Source organism: Hyaena hyaena, unplaced genomic scaffold (assembly GCF_003009895.1).
Source record: "Hyaena hyaena isolate Hyena2069 unplaced genomic scaffold, ASM300989v1 scaffold_535, whole genome shotgun sequence".
In the NCBI taxonomy this organism is placed as follows: domain Eukaryota; kingdom Metazoa; phylum Chordata; class Mammalia; order Carnivora; family Hyaenidae; genus Hyaena; species Hyaena hyaena.
The window spans coordinates 1,167,509-1,182,186 of NW_024081167.1; the positions used below are offsets into that span (position 1 = coordinate 1,167,509).

Here is a 14,678-nt window from a genome sequence, read left to right on the forward strand (position 1 = left end):
TATAAAAAGTATAGTTTATAAAATGTCATTTCTAGGTGATTCTCTGTCTTCCTCCACAGGGGGTGGCTGCCCACTTCTACTGAGAATTCCTGCCTAATATAAATGGGTTTTCATTGGCAGATTTCTATTTTTCTCTCCTACTTCCTCTCACAGCTTATACTCCAACTATAACAACAGCTTTTAAATACCCAAACATGGTAGCTGTTTCAGATCTTCATGCTGTTGTTGTTTGTTGGCCTAGAATGTTTTCTTAGTGCCCTGTGTATCCCTCTAAAAAGGTCTCAGATATTACTTCCCCTAGGATCCCTTCTTTGATTATCCAAAAGAATTAATATCACTCCCATTTCTATGCTGTTTCTCTATCTTATGTATGGTCTACTGCTGAACATATCATACTCAACTTTATTTTGTTTGCACATCGGACAGTATACTTAAGAATACTTTGTTCAATTTTGGAGCATGTGGGTGGCTCAGTCAGTTGAGCATCCAACTTTGGCTCAGGTCATGATCTCATGGTACGTGAGTTCAAGCCCCACATTGGGCTCTCTGCTGTTGGCCTGTCAGTGCTGAGCCTACTCTGTATCCTCTGTCCCCCTCTCTCTACTCCTCCCCCCTGTGCTCTCCCCAAAATAAATAAATGTTAAAAAGAACAAGAATACTCTGTTCATTTTTGTGCTTAGTATAGAGTGAACATTCAATCAGTTTCACAAAATTGATAGAAATTTGCTCATTTCTCCATTCACTCATTAATTCAAATATTTCCAAGGCAAATATTCATGGAGATTTCAAAGTCCGAATAATTGGTGTGCAGGAAGAAATGAGCACTAAAAACCATGAATAATCCATCCTACAAAGTGAATTCTCCCCCATTCATAATACAGTCATGCTTTATTTTCCCATAGTTTTTCTCATCACATTTATTTTAAGGATGTAAGTAGGAAAAATATCAAGGCTATTTTCCCTTTGGGCTATAAAAAAGCTTTATTAAAATAGCCAGTGCTTACTAACCAAGACAAATGAAACAGAGGAAGAAATAAGATATAAACATTGGAAAGTACCACTAATGTTGTTTACAGATAATAAGATTGCATACTGGTCAACCAAGAGAATCAACTGAAAAACTGTTGCAGTTTATGAGAATTCAGTAAAGTAGTTGAATACAAAAATCAATATCCTTATTATATGAAAGCATTTGTGGAATAAAATACTGTAACAGGAAAAGTATTCTTAAAATACTGGGAATAAATTTAAAAAGAAATGTGGAAGTCCTATTTAAATAAAACTTTAAGACAATATTGACAGATACAGAAAAGCAAAACAAGTAGAAAGGTATAAGATGTTCTTGGATAGTTGTCAAATGCACCCATTAATTTAATGCCTTCTCAATAAAAATACTAGAACAATGTTGTGAGGAATTAAAGAACTAGACTCTTTTTTTTTTTTTTATGTTTTATTTATTTCTAGGAGAGAGAGAGAGACAGCGTGAACAGGGGAGGGTCAGAGAGAGGGAGTCACAGACTGAAACAGGCTCCAGGCTCTGAGCTGGCAGTCAGCACAGAGCCCGACGCGGGGCTCGAACCCACGAACCGCGAGATCATGACCCAAGCGAAAGTCAGACGCTTAACCGACTAAGCCACCCAGGCGCCCCTTAAAGAACTAGACTCTAAAGTACATGTGGAAAAATAAAGAAATTGGGTAGCCAGGAATAACCTGAAAAAGAATTATAATGGGACCTGGGCAGGGCAGTAACAAAATTAAAATGTGTTAGAAAGCAACAAAGGCTACCGTACTTAAAACAGCTTGTACTTGAAAATCAGTAAATAAAAGAATGTTAATATGACCAATGGAATAGAATGTTCAGAAATAGATCCTAACTCACACAGAAATGTGGCATGAGGTACTTACGGCACTTCAAATAAATATGATATTGGAACAACTGGATAGTTTTCTGAACAAATGGTCACATTGGATCTACCTCTTACGTCTTATAACAAAATGAATTTTAGATGGGTTTAATGTTTGAATATGTAAAATTAAACCCTAAAAGATTTAAAACAGGCTGAGAAAACTTAAAAAAATTATCTAATGACTACCATAAGTTCTTTATGACACAAAACCTAGAAGTCATTAAAAATGAGAAAGTTTGTAAAATGTATGCATTCAAAAATGAACACATAAGTAAAGTTAAAAATCACATATAACCTTTCTTAACTTACAGAACTTTGACAAATTGACAAGGAAACGACCAATCATTGAATATAAAAATAAGCAAAGGACATGGACAGTTCACAGAAAATGAGATGCAAATAGCTCTTAAATGAACAAGAGATGTCTAGGAACACTCATAATTAGAAATGTAAATTAAAACATTAACAAAATACGATTTTTTTCCTCAAATCAGCAAAGGTCAAAAGTTTGATAATATACAATGTTGTCAAGCATGTCAGGAAACAGACATTCCCTTGCGTGGTTCTTGGTAATAAAAACTAGTATAAGTGCCATTACTAGGAACTTAGCAATAATCTACAGTTTCCAAAAAGACTTAAGTTTTAAGAAGTTATCTAGCGAATATGCTCTTATGTGTTAAATCATGTATGTACAATCTTTTGCAACAGCAAATGATTGGCAACAACCTCGGTTTTCAGGTGCAAGTATTTCTACGTAATTGAATGAAATACAGCAAGCTGCAGAACTGTGTTATAACAATATCACAACCTGTACATTTATAAAAATAAATATAAAACCAGTTCTGAGAGAATATACAACAAACTTGTAATAATATTTTGCATCTGGGAAACAGAACAGATAGTCTAGAGAATAGCATTGGGGAGGAAACTGCTTTTTATTACTATTTTTGTAACTTTTAGGCATGTAGAGTAATTAGCAAATAAAATTTAAATTAAAAAGTCATAATTCCTGGGGCGCCTGGGTGGCTTAGTCGGTTAAGCGTCCGACTTTCGCTTAGGTCATGATCTCGCGGTTCGTGGGTTTGAGCCCCGCGTCGGGCTCTGTGCTGACTGCCAGCTCAGAGCCTGGAGCCTATTTCAGAGTCTGTGTCTCCCTCTCTCTCTGACCCTCCCCTGCTCACGCTGTCTCTCTCTCTCTCTCCCCTAGATAAAAAATATTAAAAAAAAATATTTATTACACATTGAAATAATAAGATTGTAGCTATTTTATATAAAATGTATCACTAAAATAATTTTATTTGTTCCTAAATTTTAACTTTAAAAAAAATTAAAGTTTATTCATTTTTGAGAGACAGAGTGTAAGTGGGGGAGGAGCAGAGAGAGAGGAAGACACATAATCCAAAGCAGGTTTCAGGCTCTGAGCTGTCAGCACAGAGCCCAATGTGGGGCTCAAACTCATGGACTGCAAGTTCATGACCTGAGCTGAAGTCAGACGCTTAACTGACTGAGCCATGCCAAGTGCCCCTATTTGTATTAGTGTGAGTACTGGAAAATTTTAAATTTCATAGATGGCTTATGTTATACTTCTATTGGACAGCTCTGAGCTAAACTAATACTGTTTTTTATTTTTCTGTGTAGTGTTTGATATAAGGAGTTTCTGGAAAATCAGGGCCACTACCACTTTTCAGAAATTAAGGAACAAAGAAATAAGCCTAGATAAATCATCTAGAGACTAGGTCAATTAGCTTTACAAATACTTTAACAAAAATGCTTTCTTTTAGCAACTGTAAAATCAATTTACACTCATACCAATCAAAATGTATTTACATACATATACACCGACGTTTATGTTATGTATTATATAAAATTTGCAGGCTCCACATATATATTGTTCTTCTTAATTTTCTAGATATAAAATACTGTAAATATTTAACATATTATTCTTTATTATGATCTATTCCACATAATTTGGGTATTCTTTGCAGTGTCAAAGGCAGAATTACAATAGATGGAGTTTGCAAATCTTTTATAAGCATAATAGCTCCTAAGAAGAAATGAAGGTGACTTAAAGTGAAATTTATTTCACTATGGAGCTTTAAACACGATAACTATCTTTAAATACTAATTTAAACTATTAGCAGAACTATTCTGTCTGTAACAGCAATCTCTTTACTGAGTACAACCACTGGATGTAAAAAGTAAAATGGTTAACTTTTATAAGGAGAGTAGGGAAATTATATAATAACTTTACATTTTAGCATGAGGATAATTTTTTGAGGATTATTTGCAACTGGCTTATGAATCTAATTTTGAAGACTTAAATCAATAAAGTGTCATTGTAGAGGAAGAAAAAATATTTTGTTCCAATTCGTTATGTCCAAAATCACATTTCGTGTGTACATATCCTATAATATTACATAATGCAGTAATCCACTTGCCCAGCACACTTTTAATTTTATACTGGCGCCGGTGATTTTATACCAACACTGGCAAGCTTATTTGTTTATTTATTTAAGCATTATTTACCTAAAAAAAAAAAAAAAAAAAAAAAGACATGAAACCTGTTCATTTTGCTCGTTGCAGAAATATATTTAAAAGACATTGATGCTATCATCTTTATGGTATCACTCACTTACATAAAGTTTTCCCAAGCTTACTAAAGTCAATAATCTATACATAAAAGAAAACGATATTGTAAGATGATTTTTTTGTAGATATCTACATAGTAATCATTGAAAAGAGAGTTAATAGGCTGTATTTACAAGTTTAAGGGAAAAAAAGAAAACTTTTTCTGAAGTTACACTGTTTTTGGAATAAATGTAAATTTTCGCCATAGAGATTTTTGTGTGACATCCTTTTGTTTCTCAGAGCCTAGAAATACAAATAGTTTTTATTCACTCATATATGTTCTTACAAGTGATATCAGAAATATTTTAAATTCTCATAGCTGGGTTTTTGGTGATTGAGAAAAAAATATCTTTTATTTTGTCTTACATTAAGAACGTGTAAGGGGCGCCTGGGTGGCTTAGTCGGTTAAGCGTCCGACTTTCGCTTAGGTCATGATCTCGCGGTTCGTGGATTCGGCCCCGAGTCGGGCTCTGTGCTGACTGCCAGCTCAGAGCCTGGAGGCTGTTTCAGTCTGTGACTCCCTCTCTCTCTGACCCTCCCCTGCTCACGCTGTCTCTCTCTCTCTCCTAGAAATAAATAAAAACATTAAAAAAAAAAAAAAGAACGTGTAATTACTATAATATATAGTACAAAACAGGATACTATTCCCTTGTGCAAATAAACATTCAAATGGTTTTTAAAGTAATATTAGCTCTCGGAGGTTTGGTATATGATAATTTACACCAAATAATATTGTATCTATAAAAATCAGAAGAGAGAATTTTTATTTTAGGAATCTCAATTTTACAAAGGAACAGTGACTCACCTAAGAGGATACTGTCCATTCAACATTAAGGCATTTTTTTCTGTAAATTTGTAATGAAGTTTATGTGCAAGTGTACTGGCAGAAGAGCTTCTGGTAAATCCAGTATGGAGGACTAGTTAAGCTTACCCAAGAATGTTTTTCATGGTGTCAGTACATGATGTTATAATAATAAGTTACAATTTTTAAGTGAACAGTGAGCCTTTAACATATTCTTTAAGAGATACTTTACGGGTCATGGTTGATATCAAGCTATCAACCTTCAGCTCACAAAATTCTTGAAAACTTTACAATCTGCTCTCACAAACTGTTATGAGCTGCTTCTAACACACAACTGCTAGAGCTACCAGAATATAAGCAAATATTATTACCATCTTTTTTTTTCTCAAATGGAATGAAAGTTCCCCGAGATCAAATACATGTCATATTGATAGTCTTATATCCAGAATAGTACTGGACAACACAAACTCTTGCTCATAGAATTACTGAATTGCCTTTTAAACTTTTGGAAGGCTAAGAAATTTTATAATGACATATCCAAAATGAGTAATAATATGTGATGATGATGGTTCTAATACGGTATAAAACATTCCAGAGTATAAGAAAGGATCTAGTTCCATTTTCTCATTTTACAGATGTAGAAACTGAGCAATCTGCTCAAGGTTAGGCATCAAAATAATCCCTCCCACAGGGGCTACCCTGGTAGTTCCATAATGTCAAGAAAAATGCATAATTCAGGGAGTAAGTTTTATTTTATTAATAAACTCACTTTGCCTACACTTCAGTCTTTTTAGGATTAGGATGAAAAAGTAAAGGATTCTGCTTACATGCTGGTAGGCCTGTAATTATTGGCACAATTAAGGACATTCTGCATGTATTTCAAAGTATCACTTCTTTTAATTGGAAAAGGATAAAAAAAGAATTTGTAAACATTTAGTACATGGAATTTGATATTGCTACAGTTATTCTGATCCCTTCTTTGCCAACTTTCTGGATTACTTCTGCAATCAACGCTGGGTTGCTGATAATTTTTTCCTTAAAATATTTGAGGACAATTTATAGCTCTCCCTGGTAATATCACTGAGAGAATTAAAGCTCAACACTCATTAGTTCATTTGTAGATACAGTCAAGCATCAGTTGAATCCCCCACTCAGTGCAAGTGCTATGGAGTAGAGCTAACACAAAGATGTGTAGGTCCTGTACTGCCCTGGACTGTGGTTATGGTAAAGTAGTATGACTGTTCAAGAGCCATAGGCTATAGGAGAAGGGAAACTCACTAGCTGTCAGTGTCTGCATACTATCAACCCAAATCTTTCTCGTGAAATTTAACTTCATTCTCTCTTGCCTTAGTAAGAAAGAAATACACATCCCACTAAGTCAAAGTTAGCTTTTAAAGGATAACAATAAATGCGAATCAAACGTGTCTATCAATATTACTGAAGCAGAAGAACTAATGTCTTAAGTAGAATATATCAGTAGTCATCAAATACAGAGACTATGTAATAAAAACTTGGTAGAGTACATTGTTGTAAAAATCGAGTAATATTCAACAAATGGCTTATGGAAACTGTTCTGACTACTGAACCCTTAACCTAGGAAAAGACACGGCATATGCTTATCTGCTTTAATAGTTATCTTTGCTAATCAAAATGCAATAAATAGTTCATTTTTTAAATTGTACACACGCACACATGCACACACACACACAGGGTTTTTGATTATGTGGGACAGCATGATGTTTCTTCATAGGTATACCAAAAAAGGCAATGTGACTTAAACATTAAAAATGGACCAAATAAGGGGCATTTGGATGGCTCAGTCAGTTAAGCAACTGACTTCAGCTCAGGTCATGATCTCACGATTTGTGGGCTCTGTGCTGATAGCTCAGAGCCTGGAGCCTGATTCATAGTCTGTGTCTCCCTCTCTTTCTTCCCCTCCCCTCATTCACGCTTTGTCTCTCTCAAAAAAATATATAAATATGAAAAAAATGGACAAAATGTAACACTCAAATTCTAAAATTAGCTTTGGCATTTTTTGAAAGCCTAAAGAGGCAGATTTAGATATTATTTACTTAAATGACAGATGTCAAATCACGACTTAAAATATCATAATTTAGATCCTATTAGTTATATTTTTTATGTTTATCCCTTTATTCTAATAATGCAATGTTTCCCATAAAACATAACTTTCTAAGAAATGTAAAAGAATAGTTTTATCAGCCATAAATATCACCAATTTTTTTGTAAATTCTAAACATCAAAGTATAACCAGGTACTACAATATATATAGGAACATGCAAAAATATGTTATGGTCACCCTAATTTGTCAAAAGCTATGAGAGAGAGAGAAAGAGAAAGAGAGAGAGAGAAAATAACATACTGAGACAGAGATTGAGAATTTAAGTAAAAATGCCAAGTATGTCAACCTTCAACTTCTATGTCAAAGTACAAATTTATAATGTATATTAAACTCAGCTGAAAATACTGGTCTTTTGATTAGCAGCTAACATTTTGTTTTCCTAAGACCAAAACAGATTTAGCTACAGCAGTTTTCCTTTGGTATTTGATTTTATTCCTTCTCCCGCCTCTCTGACAATAATTTATTATGAATTCAAGTCACATCGGCAGCATCTGTGAAACAATTACTGCATCTAGGACTGACTCTGCAGTCTAATCCATCATAATTATGACAGGCCTCTTTGAAGATGCTATGATGCATGACTTAAAAATAGCACATTAGTGTGCAAATGGATCAGCATCTCATTTCACCAATATGCATTTAGGGTTGTAATTTAGCTCAACACCATTTGACTCTTTTTGAATCATTCAAGAATGGTAGCTGTATCTCTCACCACATAAAGCTGTAGATGATGCTCAAAATTTGTGAAGAGGGCTTTTTGTTTTTGCTTTTATTTTTTGGTTTATTGATTTTGTTGGTGGTGTGTCTTTTACTGTTCTAAGGGAAAAAAACACACGTCATTTAAATCTCATGTCAGCTTTTTTCAAGGAGACAAAAGAATCAATTTATAGATTTGCATAGCTGCCATACTAAAAGGCAGTAAAGTTTTTTCTATAACAACTGACTTTATATACTAATATTAAAAGTATATAAAATACTCTGTTATCATCAGATGAGTCCTATTTATTAATATAAGCAAATTACTGGAGAAAAAATCTTAAGAGAGGTTATTTGTAGGGACAATATCTCCTAAGTCCATGTGTTTCAGCATCAACCTCAGGAGATGACTCTATGTTTTCAATATGTCCACTGACAGGCTTTGCCCTTATAGGTAATTTGGGCATTAAGAAATTATTTAATTCTTGACATAGAAAACACTGAATAACAATGATATATTTGACTCTACTTGCATAGATGGTACTAATCTTCAGATCTGTTTTGGAGTCCTCCTGCCAAAATGGTACATAATTTGTGTCAATCATACATTTATTTTAAGATATGAGCAGGACAATGGGCCTCAGTATTATTTATTAAAATATCTCTATGGATAGGGCTCTAAAATCCAAATCAAAATGTTGGTTTCAATCCCTATCTCCTGCATTTATCAAATTCCATTTAGTTTGACTTTCTTTCTCGATTAATAACTATTAGTTTGGTTGGTAAGTATCACTCTGGTAGTAAGCAAAGTTTTTTTTATAGGGTATTACTCATGAAATTAAAAACTATTCCTTATTAGCTTAAAGCTAACTTAATATTAAAACAAAAAAAATTAAAGGTAAATAGTCAATGAGTCCAAAATATATGTTTTTAACAGCAAAGTTAATGTACCCAAACCACATGCGAAGCCTGGAATATAATGCTTTATACATGCACTAAATATGGAAAATATGAGGTGAATTGGTATTTTCATGGCAAAACTGACTTTTATATTTCTCATCTTATAAGAATTTTCAATCTTAATATTAAGCAATCTGTGAAGATACACTTCACATCTCTTGAAAAAGGATCAGTGAACACACAAGCATCTCAAAATCTCAGAGAAAGTTTCTGCATTTCCGGGAGTACATTAACAAGCAGCTGCATACCCATGACAAGCATGTACACTGCGCCTGCGGTGTGCTGCATGCTCACAGGAGAGATCTTGTCAAGTTTTCCATAATCCTCAGTAGAGACTATTTGATTCCAATGTCTGAAGTTCTAAAATTTGTTCCTTATCCTAAATAACAGTATAGACAAAATTCAATAACATATAGATTATTTGAGGAAGGAGACTCGGGAGGAATGTTACTGAAGACTGGAGAAGAGGCTTAAGACAGAAGTCTGCATTTAAGATGTGGAGACAACTGACAGACTAGAAATATATGTTTAAAAAGATCATGCTCATTTTACTCATTGGTAAAATTTGTCAGTTCTCATTTATCCACATATCTGTTAATTCTGGGATTGTTTCTCAAATTTGGGATTATTCCTCCTGGTCTCTAACTCTCACCAAATTAATATGTGCTGAGAGAAAAGATCATCAAACATAAGTCAAAATGTCCTTTGTCATAAGCATTATTTGTTCCTCATAAATTATATAAAGTTGAGTTCAGATTTTTCAGTTTCATCCCACTCCTATCATTGGAACTGCTAATGGTGAGTTGGTTGTTCTTACTGGGATACCCTCTAGGGTACACTTAGTAGGCTACACACTATCCAATGCTTGATATTTTTAATTAAAGACATATATACTACAGGAACTGTAGTTGTTCGGGCTTGATCTTACTGATACCCTACGTAGAATCTGGCCAGTGGGGAAGGAGACCCAGCAGAAAGAGGTTGTAGAGTAGATTCTGTAGACAAAGCAGAAATAGGTGAAGTGACAGAAAAGATGAAAAGGAGGGAGCTGTGCAGTAAGGACCCCTGCAGGCTCCTCTGAAGAACTCATGAAAGTCAAGAGAGAGGCAGTATGTGAATGCCTGCTGCACAGAGGGCTTCCAATGTCCAGGCAACGTCAGCTACTAAAGGAGCAAAATCCAAAGTCCTGTAGCCTCATTCAGGTGAATAAGGAGCCCTGAAACTCTAAGCTTTGTTTTCCATCCTTCTTAGCACTGCTCAATCTTCTAGAGGCTGGTGCTTAAAATAGGTGGCAGGGGGAGATATTCTGAGTTAGACTCTCCTTCCCTCAACTGCAAGTGTTGGAGGCAGAGGTCAAACACGTGCTGGGGAAGAAGAGAACCGAATTAGGCTGGACCTGGGAATTTTACAATGAATAGGATTCAATTTCAGTAATTGGAATAAAATTGTTCTGATAACTAAAAGACATAAAAATCATGGAATCTAGTTAAGAAGACAACATAGGGAGACTAGGCTGGGGGGAGACTATCATAGTATATGTACTATTTGATGGGCAATTATAGGGAAAAATGCTTTCATTTTTGTATTTTTGAGGTATGGTTTTTCTAATAAAATGGTTATGTAAATCCAATAAAATGATTTCTAGTAGCATGGAAGAACTTTATGTAAATTCTGACATGGTTCGTAATCACTCAATGTTTTTACATAATGACAGTGGGTAGAGTCACAAAAATAACCTGTTAACGTATTCATTCTTTTATTCAACAAATACTTATTGAATGTATCCTATGTGCTACGGCATTATTGTAGCCAACAGCAGTACGCCACTGAACAAAAGAGACAAACACCCTTGCTTTATTGAACCTAATATTTCTAGTGGGGAGAGAAATAACAAACATAATAAAGAATAAATTTAGAGTCAACTAAACTGTGATATCGCCAGGGGACTCTAAAAATATCAACATGAAAATAACATACCTAACATTTCATTGAAAAACTCTACATTAGGGATCCCTGCACATAGGCATTTTGGCAATTATGCACTGTATTGCATTTATGAAATCTACTCCTTCTCAAAGGTGTTTTACTCCTTACCAATGATTCAAATCAGACTCAGGGGAGTCAGACTAAAACATGTCACTTTCTTTCAATCTAATCAACTTTGAAGAGAAGATAAAACTGGATTGGTGGATCTTCAAATTAAAGCACAGATCTTAGGCAATGGTGTCCACCCCAAAGTGAGATCGTCCTGACATCTCTGGCAAGTCTCTTTATAAGGTACGGCTAATTGATTATAGAGAAGTTCATATGTGTAGGTGTTCTGACATTAGAATGTACTGGAATACTATACACACCCATACTATTGGAACAGAGTCACATCTCATGATTTAATACATGTTTATAAAAAGGAAGGGCTAGGCTGAGAGAGAATAAGTAGGGAAAAGGGAATTTAAAACAATTTAAAACTTTCTTTGATGAAAGTCCTGAAAGCCTTTAATATGATGATGGGATGTCTAAAAAGTCACTGTGATATGTGCCATTATTGAGTATCTTGCAAAACCAATATCCCACGGAATAGCACATACTGGAAAACCCTAATTCACATGTATATGATAATTTTATGTAGTTTTAATATGTACACAAATCTGGAGGTGCTGATAAGAACCTGTGGCGTAGGAGAATATAAATTCATATCACCACTCATAAGAGCTATTAACAGTTCCAAGTCCATCTTCAAGAGCCATGGACATGTACATATGCAAGTCTTGCTTTAACCTCAGTTTAAACATATAAAAACTGAACTATTTTCCTCATCCTATTTCTTCCAATTATATTACCATTCTAATTATTCAAACTCTTTTTTAGAAATCGTTCTTGTTTTAGCTCAAAATCTCTTCTGTCATGGTAAAAAATATTCAAAAGTGGTTATAAAATCTCAAACTGAAATAAGAATTTTGAAATGGTAACTCATAATTCTGTAATTAATAGTAAAAATTTTTCTTGATAATTCTGAGTAGAAGCCATTTAATTAATACCAAAAATTATGTTTATGATATATACATATTTTTACAAGAAAAATGAGTACTTATTTTTAAATTTTGTAAACACAGCCTTTATGATTTCTATATTTGCATGTGCCCCATCAAGAAAGCTACTCCTCTTAATTGTCCAATACCAGATGACAATAAAATGTAATGGAAACATTAGGATTGAAATAAGGTAAGTTTTTATATATTAAGTATAAATAATAAAAATAAATTCAGATAGAGTTGAGAAAATACAGTGATATAAAGGGTACTATCGAATACGATAGGAATAGAAAACTTAGCTTTTTAAAATTATTTTTTAAATATCATAAATGCTATTATGTTCTTATATATAAAGGGGAAATAATTTTCTATCAAAGATTTCTTCAGCCTTCAAGTAAACACATTTTTTTCTTCTAAATCTTTCCAAATACACCATGTATTAGATAAAATGGTCTTTAGAACTAGTGTTAAATACAATATAAAATAACTCTGAAGCATTATTTTAAAAATGAAATTGAGAAACAGGAAAATTCAGATTCCCAGCAGAAATTTTATTTTTATAAAACTGTCTCATATAAGTCTCTGCCCAAATACACAGAAAATTATTAATGTTTTCTCATATGAGCTAAACAGACCATTTAAGTTATGTCTTCAAAGTTAAGAGAAAGGTCTGCTCTCAGGGTGTAATCTAAGAGACTGCTCCTTTAATTTAACATTGCTATATGAATTAACTGATGTGTATCTTTATAGAGCATGCCAGGAAGGATAAGAACAAAAATATTTTTAAAAACCTGAAAGGATTGTAAACTAAATCTAAACACTGAGAAAAACTAAAAACATATTTCCACACACATCTGTATTAAAAATACCATTTGAATTCAAAGTAAAACTTAATTACTTGCAAAATAATTTCCATATAATCATAGCATTATTTAGGGAATAACACAAATTCATATATATGTCACACTGAATGAGGCATTTAAGACTGATTTATTTGGTGGTTGGCTTGCCCAATACACATAACTATGCATTGGTTACTTATGACTGTAACTAAATCCTCTAAAAGATGAATTAGTTTTTGGTTTGAAAAAGCTTTAAACTAATAGATAAGTGAATACTTCAGATTTATGGCATTTTTCCATAGAACAAAAATAGAATTTTCTAGACAAAAAATCCTAATAAATATATCTGAATTTTCTGCTTTAACTTGTATCCAATCAGTACTCTTACACTCCAATTATATTTAAATATGGCAGATACAATATAAATCTGAAGCAATGTATACTTAAAAGGTCACCAACCCCTATAAGTTGCTTTCCCCTTTTCCTTGTCTCTCTTTTTTCATCTTTCAGTGGGTATAAGAACTCCGGTTTTAATAGCTATCTTATTCATTTTTTTATTTTTTTAAATTAAAAAAAATTTTAATGTTTATTATTGAGACAGAGAGAAACACAGGGGGAGGAGCAGAGAGGGAGACACAGAATCCAAAACAGGCTCCAGGCTCTGAGTTGTCAGCATAGAGACCAAGGCAGAGCTCGAAACCACTAACCGTGAGATCATGACCTGAGCTGACATCAGACGCTCAACTGACTGAGCCACCCGGGCTCCCCTTTAATAGCTATCTTATAAATATGATATATCCACCAGTTAAAATAAGCACTGAATTCAGATAAAGAGAATGAACTTCTCAGATTAGCTTATATTTGTTATAGAACTGTAGTAACCAGAAGCACCAACAGTCCCATGAAAAGACTGTTAAAATTCAAAAGAGTATTTCCTTTAAAATTTCCCCTTAATCCATTGTGAACAATTACACACAAATAAATATATTTGAAACATTTATTTGTTTGAGTCTTTGGCTTTAAAAATATTAATTTCTATTCTGCTTGTCCTCTTCCATCTGCTCCAGAAATGGTAGCCAAACTCCAGGTCCACTAACTCTAACACTTACAGTGCAGCAGTGTTTTACACTGTCTTCTGAACCCACAGTTAGCAATATGGATCATAAAATACTCTGAAGCTAAAATAATTTTATCAGGGGGGGAGGGAAAGGTTAGAAGGAAATGGTAGGTAGTCTCCTAATAGGAGGAGAACTTTATTCACGTATGGAGAATGCAGAACTCTGACCTGTCAGACTTTCAATTCAAAGGTACTAACTTACGATTAAAACACTACAGAGGCTACTCATTTATAGTATTGCATAGAAATTCAACACTGCTTTGCTAAAAGAGGTTATGGGTTAGAATCCCACAACTGAGTTGGCATGCCAGTCCCCTTTCAGTTTCCTACAATTCAAGGCAAACTCTTTACCATGTTTAAATGTTCTCTTTGTGGCAAAATGCAGCATGAGTAAATGGTGAAAATTCTGCAGCCAAGAAAACAAACTACTTGGCTGATCTCATCTTAACTGCAGTTACTGCTTTGAGATGATGCTTAAGATGGCATTACTGAAGCAATGCTGGGAAAATGTTGTATTCCTTTCTGTTTTTCTATCCAAAATACTTTTAAAACCCTAA

The 14,678-nt window shown here is 33.8% G+C and overlaps 1 protein-coding gene across 4 annotated transcripts in view; it reads right to left on the reverse strand.

Moving 5' to 3' along the window:
- Window positions 1-14,678, reverse strand: part of TET2 (tet methylcytosine dioxygenase 2) — a 131,209-nt gene that overhangs the window by 47,875 nt on the left and 68,656 nt on the right. The gene's annotated exons all lie outside the window — the stretch shown is intronic.